This window comes from Ananas comosus, linkage group 23 (genome assembly GCF_001540865.1).
Source record: "Ananas comosus cultivar F153 linkage group 23, ASM154086v1, whole genome shotgun sequence".
Lineage (NCBI taxonomy): Eukaryota > Viridiplantae > Streptophyta > Magnoliopsida > Poales > Bromeliaceae > Ananas > Ananas comosus.
In genome coordinates this window covers 4,685,779-4,706,617 of record NC_033643.1, presented here as the reverse complement: position 1 = coordinate 4,706,617, position 20,839 = coordinate 4,685,779, and positions in this window count along the sequence as shown.

Genomic DNA, 20,839 nt, shown 5'->3' with positions numbered 1-20,839 from the left:
TAATTTTTATTTTTCTTTTCTTTTCTTCTTTTTTTCGCCCCCAAGGTGCTTAAAATTGGATTAAAGAGGTGATTATACGAACCAAGTTTGGATTTTGATGATGAAATTGTAATAGATGAGAAAATTTAATAACTGAAATATAGTTTTGGTAAGCTGTCACGATATTATCGGCATAGCACAGGGACCCTCGATCTGTACATTTTTCTAACTTAATTATGTGCGATAGTATGACTTCCAAGTCCCCTTTTATGTGATTTCCTGGAATACATTTCCTACTCTGCCGTCGCTGTTCGCGGTTGTGCCTAGGTGAGGCATGATATTTTATTTAATAAATTTGACGTGGTGTTTTGTATAAGAATACACATAAATTTGACGTGGTGTTTTGTATAATGATACTTTTCAGAAATGACCCGTTGCCGGTCTCTGTTGGGTGGGGATGCCATGATCAAGAATTAGCAAGAGACCTATACCATGATCAAGAAGTGTGATGAGATGTCGAGAGGCGTTCAAATGTGGCGTTTTGTATGTGCTCGGCGATGGAAAAAACATCAAGATGTGGTCAGATATTTGGATTGAAGAAACCCCTCTGAGTACTCGGTTTTCAGGAGTATACTCCAGCATCGCAAATAAGGAGATCGCTGTTGCACAATGCTGGAATGAAAAAGGGTGGAGATGGCGCTTCATAACTAGAGGTCTAGCTACATCGACGGAGCGCAACAATACTATCTTCCGCAAGGTGCTTCCCAATGCTACCCGGGCTCTTGAAAGTGTCGCTTCTTTGACCAATGCCTGGAACGGAGTCCTTTGACCCTTACGTGTCCCTTCCTTCATGCTCGGTCCCCACTTCTTCCTTTTCGTTATCCACCCCGCTTTTCTTGTTTACTTTGTCTAATCGGTAGGTGTAGGGTTCTTTATTTTGGATTTTCTTTCTTGTATTTTTTCGGCTCTTTTAGGAGGTCCTAGTTGTCTCCATCATGTACGCTTAGTTCATTTCGCTTAATGAATGAAGCAGGTAGCTTGCTACTCATTTCTTAAAAAAAAAAAAAAAAAACGTATTCCAAGCTACCTATTTCTCAAAAAAAAAACAGAAACTTATTCTTCTTACTCCTCTCCTTATTTATAGCTAACCTGTCGACGTAGGGAGGAGGCAGCAGCAGCAGCAACGGTGGTCGCCACGGCTTCTCATTCCTCGTGTCATGATCGCCGGTGCTGTCGCCGCCACCGCAGGGCTCTTCTCTATCTTGTCGGACAGCAAGGGCCGCTTCGACCAACGTGCCGGAGAGCGCTCTGCCGAGGAATACCAGCATTCTGATGAGTCCTGGCGTCGGCATCGGCGTAGGTGTCAGCGTAGGCCTTCTCTTCTTCCTTTGGCTCTTCCAATATATTCTCTCCGTTGGCTATTCCTATATATTCTCTCCCTGGCAAGCTATTCCTCGATCGATCACTTAATTTATTCATCTCACTCCTATCCTTATTTATAGCTATAGAAGCCTTGCCACGACCTATTGTTGCTTGCTTTATGATTCGTGCATTTTTAGTTAATTAATTATTGATTAAAATAGAAATAGGCACCTGATCAGTTTGAGATATATAAACTCCTTATTTTCATTTTTCTTACTAAAATTCTCTCTCTCTCTTTTTTGTTTTTTTGTATAAGACTTCAATAGACCCTCTTTGGTTTAGCTGCACGTATTTGTATTTTGTATGATTTAAAAATTTATTGTTACGTCCCGGATTACTCGTTTTTCCGAGCACGTCGACAAATCCGCCGTATACAAAGGAATTTTTTCTATATATGAAACGAAGCTGTACTTGTAATCATACAACACTACAACCAGTAGTATAGAGCTGTTAGGAAAAGTAAAACATATAATAACAGTGGTTCAATACATACATAGTATTCGGGTACAAAAATACTCGCTCCAGCGAGGTACAACATTCGTATGTAAAGAACCAAAAACTACAACTACCTGTAGCTGGTACTCCTCTAGCTCTGCGACTCGTCTGGAAGGGCTTTGCAAAAGATCCACAACTGGGCATGAGAATTACTGCAAAAAGAAGTAGTCCTCAGTGGATACCGCTACCGACCTCAACGGCTCACCCACTAAATCTACAGAAGGGATATACAACAATAGTAAGGAAACTGAAAATAATCTACAGCTACATGCCACTATACTATTATGATCCAGCACTAACAATCTGTAAAACAAAGCCATCTCTGACCCAATCTCACTAGGGACTGTAAATATACCCGTCCCAGGGACTGTGAGCACAACCGTCCCGCCTGTCGAAGTTATATAGCTATCTCCACGCTAAGCAGTCTGTGGAGAGCAAGTCCAACCAGAATAAAAAGATACCAACGCAAACGCACAAAGCCCGACTCCGGAGTGGCACTTGTGGGCGTTATCCAACTGAGTATGCAAGCGTGTCTTTGTTGAGCTCAATCAGGCTCTCACAGACTATGATCCAAGTAATCAGGGTCACACTGGTCTAACAACCAAACTCATGTGCCCTTGGCACAATCTGATGCAAAAACAGCAATCTGGGTCACCGTTAACCTCAACAGCACCCGACAGTCCGGAATAGTCTAAACACTACTTAAAAATAAGCTCGGCATCTCAGTACGAGCGTAAATACAATCTACACTATCCTGACTATCCACTGCTCTCATACTGCAGTGATACAAAACAACTACGGCTCCTAGAGCTAAATATGGTAGTTTTAACATGTGACAGTGTAGAAACGCCAGTTTTCTTCTAAGTCAATTTTCAAGTCCAGCATGTATATTTAACTAACATTTAAGCTCCAACATTCAGATTCGCTAAACATGCAAATCCATTTACTTGAGCTAATTAGCACGATACATGATAACCAACATTCATGCTGACAACATACAACTTAGGAGGAAATCCGCAAAATACGGTAAGCATAACATTATCCTACCTCTAACGCTAATCCACGACATAGCTAGAAGTCGCGAAGCCGCTGGAATACACAACCGAAACCATCCCTGGACCAGCAGCAAGGATTCTCCAAGAACTAAAACAACAATACCAATAAAGCTATCAATATACTAAAATTTAGCCCCTACGCTCAAATTCCTTCAATCTCAATGTCAATTTCACCTTTCGATCTTCAAATCTGGTGAAGCAAGGTTTCAAAACCTGTGTACTAAGATGGAGAATCACCCTCAGGTCCAAAATCCAGCTTCCTCCAAAGATTGCATCTTGAAAATCCACAAAACTCAAATTTCAGCATCAATACTGCAGCACAGAAAAACAGCAATTTGACCAAACTAACCTCAATCAAATTCTGCCAAAATGGGCTCCATGAATTCCTCTTGAAGTCCAGGATCCACCAAACCAAGTTTCACAGCAAACGGAACTTCCTACGTCGCATACGAGCCAAAATGCCGTAGATCGCTGCTGAAAATCTGCAGAATCAGCACTCCTTAAGCTTGGAATTGTAAAATGTTAAAATCGGAACGGCGAAAAATAGATCCAGAAAATAGTTTAATGTAGGAAACGAAAAGATAAGGAAAGAGCACACCGATATTTACATGGTTCGGCCAACAGCCTACGTCCACGGGCGAAGACGGAGCAAATACTTTATTAATGTCGAAAAGGCGGAGTACAAAAAAAGATCTCTCGAAGACCAAAACTTAATTAGATCGAAAAACTGATGAAAGGCGCGTCGTAGGAAAGACCTCAAACCTGATCGACTCTCTTGATCGTACGGACGAAGTTAATATGCCAAGAACACAAGAATCAACCCTCCTTAATTAATTAGCATGGAAATAAGAATGCGGCTCCTTCCGTACGGAACTCCATGCACGAGGGTTCTCGCTCCAAAAGCCCTTAATTAGCGCACGGCTAATTAGCGCGCGGCAGCTTGGCTAGCTCTCTCTAAAATATGCAACACTTAATTAGAGATCCGGCTTCTCCATCCGTACGGACTACCAACCGCTGTTAATTAATTTGCATGGCTTCTTAATTTTTGTCGCGACATCATTAACTTGGCCGTAGCATGTATATATAATACATGTCTCCTAACTAGAGTCTAATTCTAATTAGATTAGAATTACACTCCTAATTAATTATAATCCATATATGTCAAATTAAATCTAAATTATATCCAATCCCAAATAGATTAGGATTTAACTTCAATTTAGATAACTACAAATCTAAACCAAATATAACATAAAATTTGGAGTAGTTTGAGGGACTTAGATGCAAAATTGAGCTTCTCTGTGAAGAAGGAACGAAAAGGCTTCACTGTGGTCGAACACTACCTATTTATAGGGTGTTGAAGGGATGAAATAAGCCTCAAGAGCAAACATTTCCAATCTGCTGCCCCTGCAGAAATGCACATTTTCGGGCGCCGGAAACCATGTTCTGGGCGTCCGAAATCTCCAGGCTGCACAAAATATCCCCTTCGGTTCCTCCGCCCGTGGTGTGCTACGCCCATATCCGGCTCCGGCGGACCTCACCTACGACCAGCCATGTATCAGCGCAAACGATACTCATGAAGTGAAATTTTCGGACCCACTTCTGGGCGCTCGAAATTAGGATCCGAATTGGCTTCCAGTTCTGCTCAGTTCAGCATTCGAGTTTTGGGCGACCCAAACCTTATTCTGGGCGCCCGAAACTGGCAAAACTCCAGTTTTGCTTCTTTGAGTGCGCCGAGTCCATTTCTGCATCCATTTCGTGCAGAAACGACTACGACTCAGTCCGACACTCTCCAGAGGTGTCGACCAGTCACTAATACTGTAGCCAATCCTATCCAAACCTCTGGAACACTACATTTATACCCTGCTATTATGTGATTTCATGTTTTGTTTTATGATAATAATAATTTATTAGTTAAATACTAAAGTAAAGTGTTGCACGTTACTAAAATGAAACGCCAAACTACAATGCAACAAAGGCAGATGATAGTTCAATATGATCGATTCCAAAAGTCATGTTTTGTATGTGGTTTACAAATTGGTATAGTTGTTTGGTTTTTTCTGCTCATCTCATTTTAACATACGTAAAGAAAGTATTATAGCAATTTTTTTTCATAAATTACATATATTGGTCCTGAATAATTGCCAAATCATCTCAAGAAAATAAAAGAAGTATATATGTAATTCAAATATATGATGATTAAATTAGAATTTTTAATTACTTTTTTAATTTTAGATTTTTTTTAATGGATAAGGTAATTATTGGAGGTCAAAGTAGGGGAAATTGCCTATATATATAACCATCAAAACTTTGAAAATATCTTATTTAACTCAATTTTTTTTTTCTTTCCAATATACCCCTCATATGTTCCTCCGTTATTCCAAAATACCTCTTTCCAATATACCCCTCATATGTTCCTTCCTTATTCCAAAATACTCTTACAGTTACCACCCGTTAAGTTAATTTAGGTTAAATATGTGTTAAACATCTACTAGAGTTTAAAAAAAATCAAAATATCTCTTTTGTCCTTAACTTAAGGGCAAATAAAAAATATTGGTGATGGCAAAGGGATATTTTTTTAAAAATACTTTTTATGCCCCTAACTTAAGGGCAAATAAAAAAAAAAATGATGGTGGAAGGGTATATTTGAAAGAGAAAATTAATAGTTTCATACAGATAACAGTTATTACTAATAATTCATTAACATAATTTAACCCTATATGAGTATATTTGAAATAAGTTAGAAAGTAAAAAAGGTACTTTCAATATTAACCTTCTAAGAGGGGTAAATTAGAAAGTTGAAAACTTTTCAGATGTGTATATAAGCAATTAATTGCCTCTAATTATAACCAGTCCGTTGGCGAAGATGCATAAATATACAATTTTAAGGGTTAAAAGTATTATATCAATTAATTAGAAACTTTGTTGGAAAATCCATGATTTTCGTTGCTTGTAAAAATAAGTACGTTATTTCGTTAATTTTATGTTATATGTTTAACCGACTAGGAAGCATTTTTTTTACTGACAACTACTCCATCAGCATTGAAATCGAGTCCCTATCAAGTTGTGAGCTAGGATTGAATCCCGTTAGAATCTTACGCCACTTCCATCCTAATAGTCACTCACCCTATAGCTTAAACGTTGTACACCATCAGGGAAGTTAAGGTAACTAGTCCGGAGGGAGGACCGTCCGACCAACATGTCAGACCAAAAGCTCACACTGCGTCTGTCAGACCAAAAGCTCACACTGCGTCCGTCCCCTATCCAGTAGGAAATACCACACTTATAGAGGGCCTTAATCGCAACGACATTCTGCCACCACTAAGAATAAGGTCTAAATGAGGCGCCTTCCCAGAGCGGTCTTAATCGGGAGTAGAAAATGCCATCGAGAAGGGAACCCCACTGAAGGCATTTGCTCGTGACATACCTCTACCACCATTTTGCGAGTAGGGCGGAGTAAAGAAATCCTAAGTCCAAAACCCCTATTGGTGAAAAAGTGTAGTTTCCTCTCGGTCCCCGTAGCAGAGAAAGATCCGGGCAGCATGGAAACTGAAGCGCTAGCATCATGGTGGTGGAGCTGGCTGATCGAGAGCTACTATCACTTCCATGGAGGCCTCGAGTGGCGCGGACTCCTGTCCTAGCAAGGTCCAACTTTTCGAGTAGGTCCTGACACTTCCCTTTTCTTAGTCACAGATCCCAACACTTCGATTGCTTTTAAATTTTTACTAATACAGACCAGCGTACAACTCTCAAACAACGCTGAGGACTGCTGGGTTGACTCTACACTGGGTTTGGAAGAGTGTGCGCATGGAACCTATTGCAATATTCCTATGGTAATTAGTGAGCGCCGCTATCGCTCCGGCAGCCGTTGGTAAGGCCGAATCTTCACCGGAAGTCAACAACTGTAGGCAGCACCCCTGAGACTCAGATAGAATTGATCGCCATCTATCCTTAATCTCTGAGGAATTCTAAGTGTTGTCCTTCCCAAAATCAACACCATCCCTAGAATCGCTATCGCCCATAGCCCTACCAAGATGGTTAACCCTTTTGGCCATCTAACTACCAAAAGGATTAGTTTGGTCTCTTCCTTTATTCAGGTCGCCACCAGCAAAGGGGATGTCGCAGTCATCCCTACCGAAGGGCGCAGTGCTCTCCAACTGTACAATGACGGAGACTATGAGATCTCCTATTGTGCTGGAGAGTTCATCCAGAATATCGACCGGATCATCAACCACATCTTGGCATATGAAACTAATGAGATCATGAAACGTTGAGGCTATTGTCATCAGCTTGGAGGTATCGTCCGAACCCGTTGACAATCAAGGCAACCTTGGGCTCGGACACTACAACATAATTAGGTTATAGGGACACATGCTTGGGACACTTTTGTGTAAGTGTCCTATTTATGCCAAAACTTAAAAAAAATCTATTAATGCTTAAATATAAAGCCCAATTCAACCAAAAATAAAAGGTTACTTTACTCAACCCACCCCACACAGCCCATTCGGCCGAATTACAAACAGAAAAGAAAAAAAAAATCGATTACCATCTCCCATTCTCCTCTCACTCAATCCACTGAAATTCTAGACGAAGAGCCCTTCGCTCTCGTCCTTCTCCGCCACCGCAGCCAACGAGAGAGAGTTTTGGAGGTTGCTTAATGCTTAAATAAGTATTAGTAAATTAGCAGCACTCTTTTTAGATTATAGCAACACTCTTTAACTATCACTATATACCTAGCGACCCCACATATAGCAACACTTTTTAAAAGTGTCAGTAATTTAGCCAGCAGCACTTTTTTTGACCTGTACCGACATTTAAAAATATCGCTATAGACCGTTTTTGTTGTAGTGGGACCAACATTTGAAAGGTAGGTTAACATGTTTAATCCAAGATTTAAACCTGATATGAGAACGGGTAGCGTCCCTATATGAATTCTAGGCATAGCACCGAAGCTTGCAATGCGGCAAGGAAACAACGCTCCTGCTAACGAGATCTCCCGATTGCACCCACTGAGGCAGAAAGATAACGAAGTCTCTGCCACAGTGACGGGCAATGTGGAAGTTGTTAGAGAATCCACCGAAGCAGTTGGCTAGGTCAGTCACTATATCATGTCCTGCAGAAAATGACACAAATTTGCAGGCCCGAAGACGTTGGCGAGGGTGGCATTCCGGCATTGTTGCTACCTAGAGTGAAAGCCTTCCAAGTTGGGAACAAACACCTTCATGGAGGGAGGGCAGAGTCGCTAGGCTTTTTGCATGGTTGGTTGTCCCCGGGCTCTACTTCCGTAGCAGTGGCGAGCAAAGTGAACAAACTTGAAGCACCGGAAGCACTGGAGCGGCTCTCTACAATCTCGAACCTAGTGGTCAACCACTAGGCACCTGAAATACCTTTGCCCTGAAGCTGGTAAGTTAAAGGGAAGGTGAGAGGAAGGAGATTTAGAGTTCTTCGATTTAGAGAAGAAGAAAGAGCATTCAGTGTGAGAGATGTGCTCGCTATGGGCCTCTTTATTAGTTAGTCTCAAGGGGATCTTCATATCAGGCACAGGCTCTTTTTTCCTCGAGTAGACGGAAGGAGTTGCCCTATAGCACTCCTTTTTAGAGAGAGAAGGAGGAGTGGGGGCAATTTGATACCTGATGGATGACGCAAGGATGTCCTCTTCGAAGGGACAACACGAAGTAAGGGAGCCTCTCTTGTGATCTGCCTAGATAAGTTTCAGCTTTGTCTTCTTGCATTTGGTGTCACTCTTCTGTCCACCCACCTTAGATTTCTCATATTCCTTCAGGTGCAGCTGGATCTTTGAGTTTGTCTTCTTGTAGGTGCCATTACTCACCTCTTTACCCACCTTAGATTCCTTAGCAAAACGGCCCAAGCCCAGACTCTTATGTACCCTTCAGCAAACTAAAGCGCATCTCCAGTTCCACATCGGGGGTTGGGGAGATCCTGGACTAGAAGGGGTCATCACTAGGACCATGAGGGCGAGGGCATGGAGCCTTTATTGTTCTATAATATTTTGCTGTAATAATTTTTTGAAAAAAATTCCTCAATACCCTCCTAAAACTATCTAATTTCATAAATATCCATCTAAAAATTGAAATATCATGTAGACCCCCCTAAATTACAAAACTTTAAAAAATAACCCAACCATTAAGTGTCCATCCAAATTGAAATGAATAATATTTAAATTCCAACTTTACCCCTCTTTATATTTAATGGTCAATTACTGATTTTATTTCACAAATATCCACTCTTATATTTGAAAATCAACTAAACTCTATCTAGACTAATGATTTAGTAAAATTTGATTGATTTTAGTTTAGAAAAATTATTCATTTCAATTAGAAATAAATATTTATATTTCAAATAAATTGTAGTTAAATTATATTTATTTTGCTTCATTGTCAAAATGAGAAAATAATTCATTTTAGTAATCTTTTCATTTACTATATCGATTGAAAAGTAATAAAAACATTTAATTTGACCACTTGACACAGAGAAAGTTTGTGGTTGTGAATACACATTATAACCGAAGAAATAGTACATTAGTATAAAATTCGACCATAGATAAAAAATTTAGTTTTATTATGAAAAGACCAACTAAATTTTTATAATCAATGAACATTACATGAACCAATAATAGTTTGAAATAATAAATTGAAAACATGAAATTTTAATTACTAAAAATTTTATGAAGTAAGATAATTATTCCATCAAATTCATACGTACCTTTAACTAATTTGCATTTGAAAATAGAAAAATTCATTTAATAGCTAATTAACTGATTAATAGAATTTCTATATTTAATTGATTAAAATATTTGAAATCAAAATAAATAAAATTTGAATGGATAAAAATTTTAAAAAAGAAATGGGCTAGCATACATTTATATACACCTCACTAATTTTCAATATTTAGGGATAAAATAGGCAATTTTATTCTTAACCTTCATTATACTATAATGTAACTAAGATTAAAATGATCCTAACTAATGATAGTATATGTTGAAATTTTTTAAAAACAAAGTAATTCATAGGGTTAACTTTGATATTTCAAATTGTGTAGGGGCATTTATTATAACATTGAACTTTTTAGTGTATAAAGGGAAAAGTGGTAATTTTATATTTAAAAGTAAAGTAAAAAAAATGCTAAGTTAACGGAAGTTAATTAGCAAAAAAATAATGGTAAGGACATTTATGAAAGAAATATTGTATTTAGAGCGTATTTATTATATTTTAAAAATTTGAAGGTTATTTATGATTCATAGTTTTGTGAGTGTATAAATGAAATTAACCCTAATTTCTTTACGTATGTTAAAATGGGATAAGCAGAAGAAACCAAACAACTATACCAAATTGCAATACGAAACATGACTTCTGGAATCGATCGTATTGAACTATCAAATCTGCCCTTTGTCGTATTATAGTTTTGAGTTTTATTTTAGTAAAGTTCAACACTTTACTATTGTATTTAACTAATAAATTATTATTAAAACAAAACATGAAATCACATAATAGCAAGGTATAAAATTTTAAATCATAGAAAATACAAATAGGTGCAGCTAAGCCAAAGAGGGCCTGATTGAAATCTGATCCAAAAAGAGAGATAGACAGAATTTTATAAGAAAAATAAAAATAAGGAGTTTATGTATCTCTAACTGATCATGTGCCCTCAATAATTAACTATAAAAGAATGCACGAATCTTAAAGCAAACAACAAAACATCGTGGCGGGGCTTCTGTACAGAGGTTCAGCTATAAATAAGGATACGAGTGAGATGAATAATTAAGGCGATCGAGGAATAGCTTGCCAAGAAGAGAGAATACATAGGAATAGCCAAGGGAGAGAATATATAGGAAGAGCCAAAGGAAGAAGAGAAGGCCTACGCCGACACCTACGCCGATGCCGACGCCGGGACTCATCAGAACGTTGGTCTTCCTCGGCGGAGCGCTCTCCGGCACGTTGGTCAAAGCGGCCCTCGCTGTCCAACAAGATAGAGAAGAGCCCTGCGGTGGCGGCGACAGCACCAGCGATCATGACACGGGGAATGAGACGCCGTGGCGACCACCGTTGCTGCTGCTGCGGCCTCCTCCCTCCGTCGACAGGTTAGCTATAAATAAGGAGAGTAAGAAGAATAAGTCGATGAAGGAATAGCCAAGGATATAGGTCTCTTGCTAATTCTTGATCATGGCATCCCCACCCAACAGAGACCAGCAACGGGAGAAGAAGACTACGCCGATGCCGACGTTGGGGCTCATTGGAGCGCTGGCCTTCCTCGGCGGAGCACTCATTGTCAAGTTGGTCGGAAAGGCCCTTCCCGCCCGACAAGCTATTCCAAGATCGACACCTGTGGGAGAGGCCCGCAACAGCACCAGGTGAGATAACGGCACGGGGAAGGAAACGCAGTGGCAACCACTTTTGCTGCTGCTGTGGCCTCCTTCCTCCGTCGAGAACTCTTCGTAATTAATCAATCCCCCCCATTTTTTTTCTTACTACTTATCACAAACTTTACGCATATACATGCGTGCATCTTCTTTTCATTTTCTTGGTAATTACAACGGTGGTGCAATTTGGTATATATACATGTAGTAGGGTTGCAGAAAATGGAGGTGGAGGAGGCGAGGAGGAGGAGGGGATCAAGAAAAAGAAGATGGTAGTGACGTTGGCGATAGGGGCGATAATTATTGTGAAGATTCTATCAGAGGCCAACGCTGCTGATCTTCTTCATTTGTCTCTAGGAATTGGGATCAGTTTATTCTTCTTCTTTAGCTTCTTTGAGTTTTGAGATTGTTTCATGGCTTCCTTTATAAGGATCTTGATCTCTCCTAAAAAGAAAAATCTTGAACGAGGAGCACCTCACTATCCCTTGTTGGGCTCTCTCTCTCTCTCTCTCTCTCTCTCTCTCTCTCTCTCTCTCTCTCTCTCTCTCTTTCTCTCTCTCTCTCTCTTGTTTTTTTTTTTTGATAGAAATTGTATCAAAGAACAATCAACGGTTTCATTGTATTGGGGAGTATTATCAGTTTAACTGATGTACTCATATATGCTAAGTTCGTTTATTACCCTTTTAGCTCTAGCTCTCTCTCTCTCTCTCTCTAAATCTAGATATATTAGATGCCTAAATAGTTAATTTTGGGTTCAAATTTGGTCATTATGGTTTTGTCATCTGACTCTCAGATCACATTTAATTTAACTATCAAATAGTTTAAAAAATAATTTCTTCGCAAAAATCAAGTGTACAAGCTTCAATACCATGTTCTTAATTTTTAAAAGCTGCACTATCTTTGTTATCCAAATGGTTGTAATGATAGCTAAAAAACAAATTTATCATATTGTATGGTGAATATAATTAAATAAATCATGTCATGTGAATCTAAAAGAGGGATAATTAACATATATAAGAAAGACCAAAAAGAATTATGCAATTAACAAATAAATATGAAAATTGAATCCAGAACATCTTGAAACTATAAGAACGTACTTAGAACTAAGTCACTCAAATTAACTGCTCGTAAAATTTAAACCAATAACTTTTCAACAAAACTTGTATATTTTGAAAGAATTACAATTCTAACTTTACATCTAATGTGAAATATAATATCCTAGATGCATTTTATTTCACAGTACACATGCAAGAAAAACAAACAGATCCTAAAACGTAGAAGAAGAACTTAGCGTACATATGATTACGTTTGATTAATGCTGACTACTTATTGCCATGCATCAACTACCAAAATTAACATGCAAACACACGCGCGCTCGCGTGCGCGCTCACACACAAGAGAGAGAGATAAAGCGCTAGAGCTAAAAGGGTAATAAACGAACTTAGCATATATGAGTACATCAGTTAAACTAATAATACTCCCCAATACAATGAAACCGTTGATTGTTCTTTGATACAATTTCTATCAAAAAAAAAAAACAAGAGAGAGAGAGAGAGAAAGAGAGAGAGAGAGAGAGAGAGAGAGAGAGAGAGAGAGCGAGCCCAACAAGGGATAGTGAGGTGCTCCTCGTTCAAGATTTTTCTTTTTAGGAGAGATCAAGATCCTTATAAAGGAAGCCATGAAACAATCTCAAAACTCAAAGAAGCTAAAGAAGAAGAATAAACTGATCCCAATTCCTAGAGACAAATGAAGAAGATCAGCAGCGTTGGCCTCTGATAGAATCTTCACAATAATTATCGCCCCTATCGCCAACGTCACTACCATCTTCTTTTTCTTGATCCCCTTCTCCTCCTCGCCTCCTCCACCTCCATTTTCTGCAACCCTACTACATGTATATATACCAAATTGCACCACCGTTGTAATTACCAAGAAAATGAAAAGAAGATGCACGCATGTATATGCGTAAAGTTTGTGATAAGTAGTAAGAAAAAAAATGGGGGGGATTGATTAATTACGAAGAGTTCTCGACGGAGGAAGGAGGCCACAGCAGCAGCAAAAGTGGTTGCCACTGCGTTTCCTTCCCCGTGCCGTTATCTCACCTGGTGCTGTTGCGGGCCTCTCCCACAGGTGTCGATCTTGGAATAGCTTGTCGGGCGGGAAGGGCCTTTCCGACCAACTTGACAATGAGTGCTCCGCCGAGGAAGGCCAGCGCTCCAATGAGCCCCAACGTCGGCATCGGCGTAGTCTTCTTCTCCCGTTGCTGGTCTCTGTTGGGTGGGGATGCCATGATCAAGAATTAGCAAGAGACCTATATCCTTGGCTATTCCTTCATCGACTTATTCTTCTTACTCTCCTTATTTATAGCTAACCTGTCGACGGAGGGAGGAGGCCGCAGCAGCAGCAACGGTGGTCGCCACGGCGTCTCATTCCCCGTGTCATGATCGCTGGTGCTGTCGCCGCCACCGCAGGGCTCTTCTCTATCTTGTTGGACAGCGAGGGCCGCTTTGACCAACGTGCCGGAGAGCGCTCCGCCGAGGAAGACCAACGTTCTGATGAGTCCCGGCGTCGGCATCGGCGTAGGTGTCGGCGTAGGCCTTCTCTTCTTCCTTTGGCTCTTCCTATATATTCTCTCCCTTGGCTATTCCTATGTATTCTCTCTCCTTGGCAAGCTATTCCTCGATCGCCTTAATTATTCATCTCACTCGTATCCTTATTTATAGCTGAACCTCTGTACAGAAGCCCCGCCACGATGTTTTGTTGTTTGCTTTAAGATTCGTGCATTCTTTTATAGTTAATTATTGAGGGCACATGATCAGTTAGAGATACATAAACTCCTTATTTTTATTTTTCTTATAAAATTCTGTCTATCTCTTTTTTTGGATAAGATTTCAATCAGGCCCTCTTTGGCTTAGCTGCACCTATTTGTATTTTCTATGATTTAAAATTTTATACCTTGCTATTATGTAATTTCATGTTTTGTTTTATGATAATAATAATTTATTAGTTAAATACAATAGTAAAGTGTTGAACTTTACTAAAATGAAACTCGAAACTATAATACGACAAAGGGCAGATTTGATAGTTCAATACGATCGATTCCAGAAGTCATGTTTATGTGGTTTACAAATTGGTATAGTTGTTTGGTTTCTTCTGCTCATCCCATTTTAACATACGTAAAGAAATTATTAAAGCAAAATTTTTTCATAAATTACATAAATTGGTGTTGAATAATTGCCAAATCATCTCAAGAAAATAAAAGAAGTATATATGTAATTCAAATATATGATGATTAAATTAGAATTTTTAATTACTCTTTTAATTTTAGAATTTTTTTTTAATGGATAAGGTAAGTATAGGAGGTCAAAGTAGGGGAAATTGCCTATATAACCTTCTAAACTTTGAAAATATCTTATTTAACTCTACTTTTTTTTTATTTATTTCCAATATACCCCTCATATGTTCCTTCCTTATTCCAAAATACTCTTAATAGTTACCATCCGTTAAGTTAACTTAGGTTAAATATGTGTTAAACGTCTACTAGAGTTTAAAAAACAATCAAAATATCTCTTTTGCCCTTAACGTATGACAAATAAAAAATATTGGTGATGACAGAAGGATATTTTTTTGAAAATACTTTTTATAACCCTAACTTACGGGCAAATAAAAAAAAAGTGATGGTGGAAGGGTATATTTGAAAGGGCAAAATAATAATTTCATACAGATAACAATTATTACTAATAGTTCATTAACAGAATTTAACTCTATATGAGTATATTTGAAATAAATTGGAACGTAAAAAAGATATTTTCAATATTAACCTTCTAAGAATGATAAATCAGAAAGTTGAAAACTTTTCAAATGTGTATATAAGCAATTGCCTCTAATTATAACTAGTCCGCTGGCGAAGATGCATAAATATACAATTTTAAGGATTAAAAGTATTATATCAATTAATTAGAAACTTTGTTGGAAAATCCTTGATTTTCGTTGCTTGTAAAAATAAGTACGTCATTTCATTAATTTTATATTATATATTTAACCGACTAGGAAGCATTTTTCTTTTACTATTATATATAAATATGAAGAAATGGCCTAGTTTGAGCTTGGATATTAATTTCTATTTAATTCTATTTCTATATCTGCTGCCATTATAGTAGCAGATATTGATAACAAAGTTTTGGACATACAAAACAATCTAAATTTTCGCACACTTACTGATAAATTTTTTAAAATTTAAAAATTGTATATTTATCACTCAACTGATAGTATAGATTTACATTCCATCAATTTACAGCAATTAACATAAGCCAAATAGTTTCATTTACACTACAACAGAATTAGTTTATAGGAACACATGTTTGGGACATTTTTGTGTAAATGTCCTATTTATGCCAAAACTTAAAAGAAAATCTACTATTGCCTAAATATAAAGCCTAATCCAACCAAAAATAAAAGGTTACTCTACTCAACCCATCCCACCCAGCCTATTCGGCCTGATTACAAACAGAAAAGAAAAGAAAAAAATCGATTACCGCCTCCCCTTCTTCCCTCACTCAATCTACTGAAATTTTAGATGAAGAGCCCTTTCCTCTCCTCCGCCACCGCAGCCAACGAGGTAGAGTTTCGGCGGTTGCTAAATTCTTAAATAAGCGTCGATAAATTAGCAGCACTCTTTTTAGGCTATAGTGACACTCTTTAACTGTCACTATATACCTACCGACCCCACATATAACAAAACTTTTTAAAAGTGTCGGTAGTTTAGCCATGAGCACTTTTTTTGACCTGTACCTATATTTAAAAGTGTCGCTATACACCGTTTTTGTTGTAGTGATAACAATTAACATATGCTAAATAGTTTTTTTTTTTTTGAGAAAAAAAATAGTTAGCTACCTGTTTTATTCGTTAAGAGAAAATGAATTTAGCATCAGCGGTAAAGGCAGTTATAGAGCCTCCCTAAAATAAAAATAAAAGTAAAATAAAACAAAATACAAACACAAAAAAAAAAAAATTGCAACTCAAAGAAGCACCTCCCACGAGCTCAAACTTGACTTATATTCTGCAACAGGAAAGCCAAATTGCTAATTGTCTCGAAAGATCACATAAGCCAAATAGTTAGTGATAATAAAGAATGCACACTTGCTATATATTTAGGCTTCGATTGGAATTGCGGGGAGATTGCATTACATGTGGTGAAAAAGTACGATAAAAAATATTCTATTTGTTTCCGTACGTAATATTGCGTTCCGCATATCACGATGAGTTGGTTATGATATATTTTCTGCGGTTTCACCAGAGAACGCAGAAGTATATTTCTATATACTTTTACCCTAATTCCATTTTATCTAATAGCGTCAGATGAACCTCAATACTAAACTAAGTCTTAGATGTATATATCTTCTTGATTTCTAAAATCTCGATTGCTGATAAACATACTCTATCAGCTGTTAACAAGTAAATTCTTAATGAAGTTCGAATGAACAAGCAGCAATAAGATTCTTCTTGAAAGAAATACTTAGTTACCACTTTTTTATCCGAAAGATTGATATGATAGCTAGCTAAGAAACAACTACAAGTATCATGTGGGGAAAGTTAGGGCTAACGTCAGCATGGGGCATTCCTCCGCTCTCCCCCCCTGTTCTTCCTCCCATTCCGGTGGGTCCCAGCTCCCTCCCCCCCGGTCTAGCTCTGTTCGAACCCTGCTTCCACCCCTCCGTCCCAGTGGTGCTCATGCTCGTCCCCTTCTTCCTTTCCCCCCTTCTCGTTCTTCGAGAGGAGCAAGTGTTCGCCCTAACGTCTCTTTTAAAGCTGCCCTCTTGTTCCCCCATTCTCTACCTATTACTCCTACTTTAAATAGGCCTCTCACTCTCTCGAACCGTCCTCTACACTACTCGATCTTTCCCCTCCATCCTTCGAAATACATCCTCAACCCTTCGTTGAAGGGGCGTTGTTTTCGGTGCTTCGAAAGGGGCCATTTCGCTGTTCACTGCAGGGAGCCGCGTCGCTGCCTCTTCTGCATGCGATTTGGTCACTCTGCCAAGTCTTGTCACTTTCGAAGAGCCTCGATCGATCCTTCCATGGAGCCTCGCCTCGATTCTGCGAGACCCCTCTCCTCGGCAGCCTTTCTTCCCTCCAGGCCTCCTCAGAACGGGTTGCCACTCCTCTCTGACTGTGTGGCTTTGGTGGAAGCTGTTGGACAGCTTTCGGGCAGCCTTTCTGACATCTTACCTCGGGGCCTGGCTCATAGGTTTGGGGGCTCGCCCTCTGACTATAAGGTGGCTTCCTTTTGAGACCCTTCCTATGCTATCTTCTTCCTAAACTGGGTGGCGAGGGAATCAGCTATCGGCCGAAGTCCAATTCAGTTTGGTGGCTTTGTCTTTCGCTTCTAAACTACATGGATGGCCGATCTTATGTTGGAATGCTGAGGATGTCAAGGCGGCTATTAGTGGTTTTGGAGCTCTGTGGGATGTCGATCGGCTCAGTGATAAGTGTCTCAATGTCGCCTTCTTCAGAGCTAATATCTGTTGCAAGAACGTTGGTCTCATCCCCGAGGTCCTCAACCTTATGGTGGATGACAGACTTTTTCCTATTCCGATTGAGATTAAGTCCTGGGAGGATGCCAATCCTATTTTGCTTGGGGAAGATCTTGATTGGCGCCTGGGTCTGGATACAAGGGAGGCTCAAGAAGGCTTTCTTACACAAACAGGCTTCTCTTCGGTTCCACATGCTAGGCGCGAGCAGGAGAGGCCTCGAGTTTTAGGTCGCTTTCCCAGGGGAGCTGGTGGAGATGGACGTCCCCGAGTTTTTGGTCGTCCCCCCAGAGGAGCCGGCATCGATGGACGTCTCGGACAGGTTGGGCGCCACCGCTGCCGGAGAGTGTAGCGTACAGCTTCGTCTTCAACTTCAAATTTGAATCCTGTCGAGCGGCGAGTGGTCAATTCGTACGAAAAGCCTGGACCGAGCTGTTCGGTATGTGTCTGTCAGGAGGCTGTCACCTCTGGTCCTCTCGACTGTCTGTTGGAGGCCCCACCCGCTCCTGGGTTGCTAATCGGGCCTGGCCTGGTTTTGTCTAGCTCGAATCTGCAACCTGAAGTCTTAGGCGACCAGCCTCCTGTCGAGTCGGGCCTGCTTCCTCCTGAGTTGCGGCAACCCGGGCCCATTGGCAAGATGGCTTGTCCCTCTTTAGTCGGGCCTCTTCTTGTGCTGGGGCAGCCCGGGCCCATTGGTGAGATTGCCGCCCCCCCCTCTTGCTGGGCCTCCTCATATGCTGGGGCAGCCCGGGCCTTTGGCTCATAGGGCCAGCCCCCTTCAGTCGGGCCCCCTTTTATCATCTTCTTTCTTCCTTCTGACTTGAAGACTTTTAGCGCTACCTCGGCACTTGATGTTTGCGCTCAATTACCTCTTAAATCTTACTGCTTAGATTGTTCGGCGCCTGGGAAACTCTTCTCTTATCGTCGTAGCTTGCGCCTTGCTACAAAAAACAAGGGTGTTCATAAATCCTCCTTACTGAAAGCTAAAGAACTCATGTGCCGGAAACTCAAATTGGCAAGGCTAGCTTCCAAACTGGCTAGACCGACCGCTTCCTCCTCTCTGGCGGCTTCTACATCGTCGAGTTGCCATCAGTCGACTCTTCCTTTGTTTCCTGGAGCTCGCGCTTCTCCCAAGGCTGCGGACCTCAACCATGCTCACCCTCTATCTCAGGAGGAGATTCAACACATCAAAATCTCTTGCTGTATTCTCGATGACGGAGCTGACTCTATAGCGGCGAAGGAATGTACGGCGAACACTGTTGCGGATGTTGCAGATGGTGACAAGGGGGGCCTTTTGTAGACCTCTTCTGCTGATTGTTAGGGAGGTTTCCTGCTATTTTCAATGGTCAGAAATAAAGTTTTTCGCTTTCTTTTCTGGAATGTAAGGGGTCTCAATGACCTAGCCAAGTATGTAGTTGTTAAATCTGTTATTCAAAATAGCAAATGCTGTGTGGTTTGTCTTCAGGAAACAAAATTATCGTTTACTGGTCTGGCCAAGTTTCATTCCTTATGTGGGTTTCATATCAAAGATTTTAGAACATTAGATGTTGAGGGGTCAAGAGGGGGATTACTTACTGCCTGGAACATTAACCTTTTCGATTGTGTAGATGAATGGATGGGCACCTACTCACTCAACCTGCTGCTCAAAAGAAAGGTGGATGGGAGAAATTCTTGATCTCTAACATTTACGGCCCCACTGGCGCCAACCTCAAAGTGGATTTCTTTCTTGAACTTCGATCCATCAGTGTGCGCCCTTCCAATTTGTGGATGGCCTTAGGCGATTTCAATGTTTTGCTCTCGGCGAATTTTGCGCTTCAGAGAGGTTGTTACTGAGCTGGGCCTTATCGATTTGCCAATTTGGAATTGCAAATTCACTTGGTCTAACGGGCGACGCAATCCTACTCTTGAACGCCTTGACTGGGCTTTCATCTCGCAAGGGTGGCAATCTATATTTCCTAGATCTACTCTGAGGGCTCTTCCTAGACCAAGGTCCGACCACACACCTCTTCTTCTTACTGCTTTCTTTTTTGTGCCGTCGTTGTTTCTGTTCAGGTTCGAATCCTATTGGCTCCATTATCCTTCCCTGAACGAGGTGGTCTCTAAACTTTTGGAACTTGATTGTGTCGGACCCCGAGACGCGCACAGGCTTCTACTCAAAAATTAAGAAGGTTACAGAAGCAATTAAGTCCTGGAGTGCTGGCCTTTCTTCGTCCGTCAAGAAGCAGGCCAACCTCTGCCTTGCTTGGATTGAGTGGCTTAACAAGGCTGAAGAATGCAGATCACTCACGGACTTAGAGCTCGCGATCAGACCTAAACTAAAGGAAATATACGACGAGCTTTGTCTTCAAGAGAAGTTGGAATGGAGACAAAGATCCCATGTACAGTGGCTGAAAAAGGGTGATGCAAATATGAAATTCTTCCACGCCAATGCCACCTGTCGCAACAGTCTGAATCATATTTCTCGTATCTCCGACGGTACTTCCATTTTTTCTTCTCCTGAATCTATTGCTAGCCATCTTTACAATTTCTTCCGCAACCAACTCGGGTTTGAGCAAGCTTGTAGGCATATCATCTCCCTCCCTCTGATTTATGATAGTGCTAATAGTGTTCAACTTAACCTCGAGTTCCCTTCTCGGAGGAAAAGGTGAAACGGGCTGTCTTTGCCAGCGCTCCGGACAAAGCTCCGGGGCCTGATGGCTTTCCAACGATGTTCTTTCAGCGTTATTGGAGTTTGATCAAGGCTGATGTCATGAAGGTCTTCGATGACTTTTATAATGGGATGGGCAATCTTGAGGGGATAAATGATAGCTGGATATGTCTTACACCCAAGAAACCTGGAGCGGCTTTGGCGAGTGACTACCGACTAATTAGTTTGGTGAACAGTTTGGCCAAGTTCACCTCCAAAGTTCTGGCATCTAGACTTCAAAGGCAATTGGATCTTCTTATTAATCCTTACCAAGCAGCGTTCATTCATGGTCGTCACATCTTGG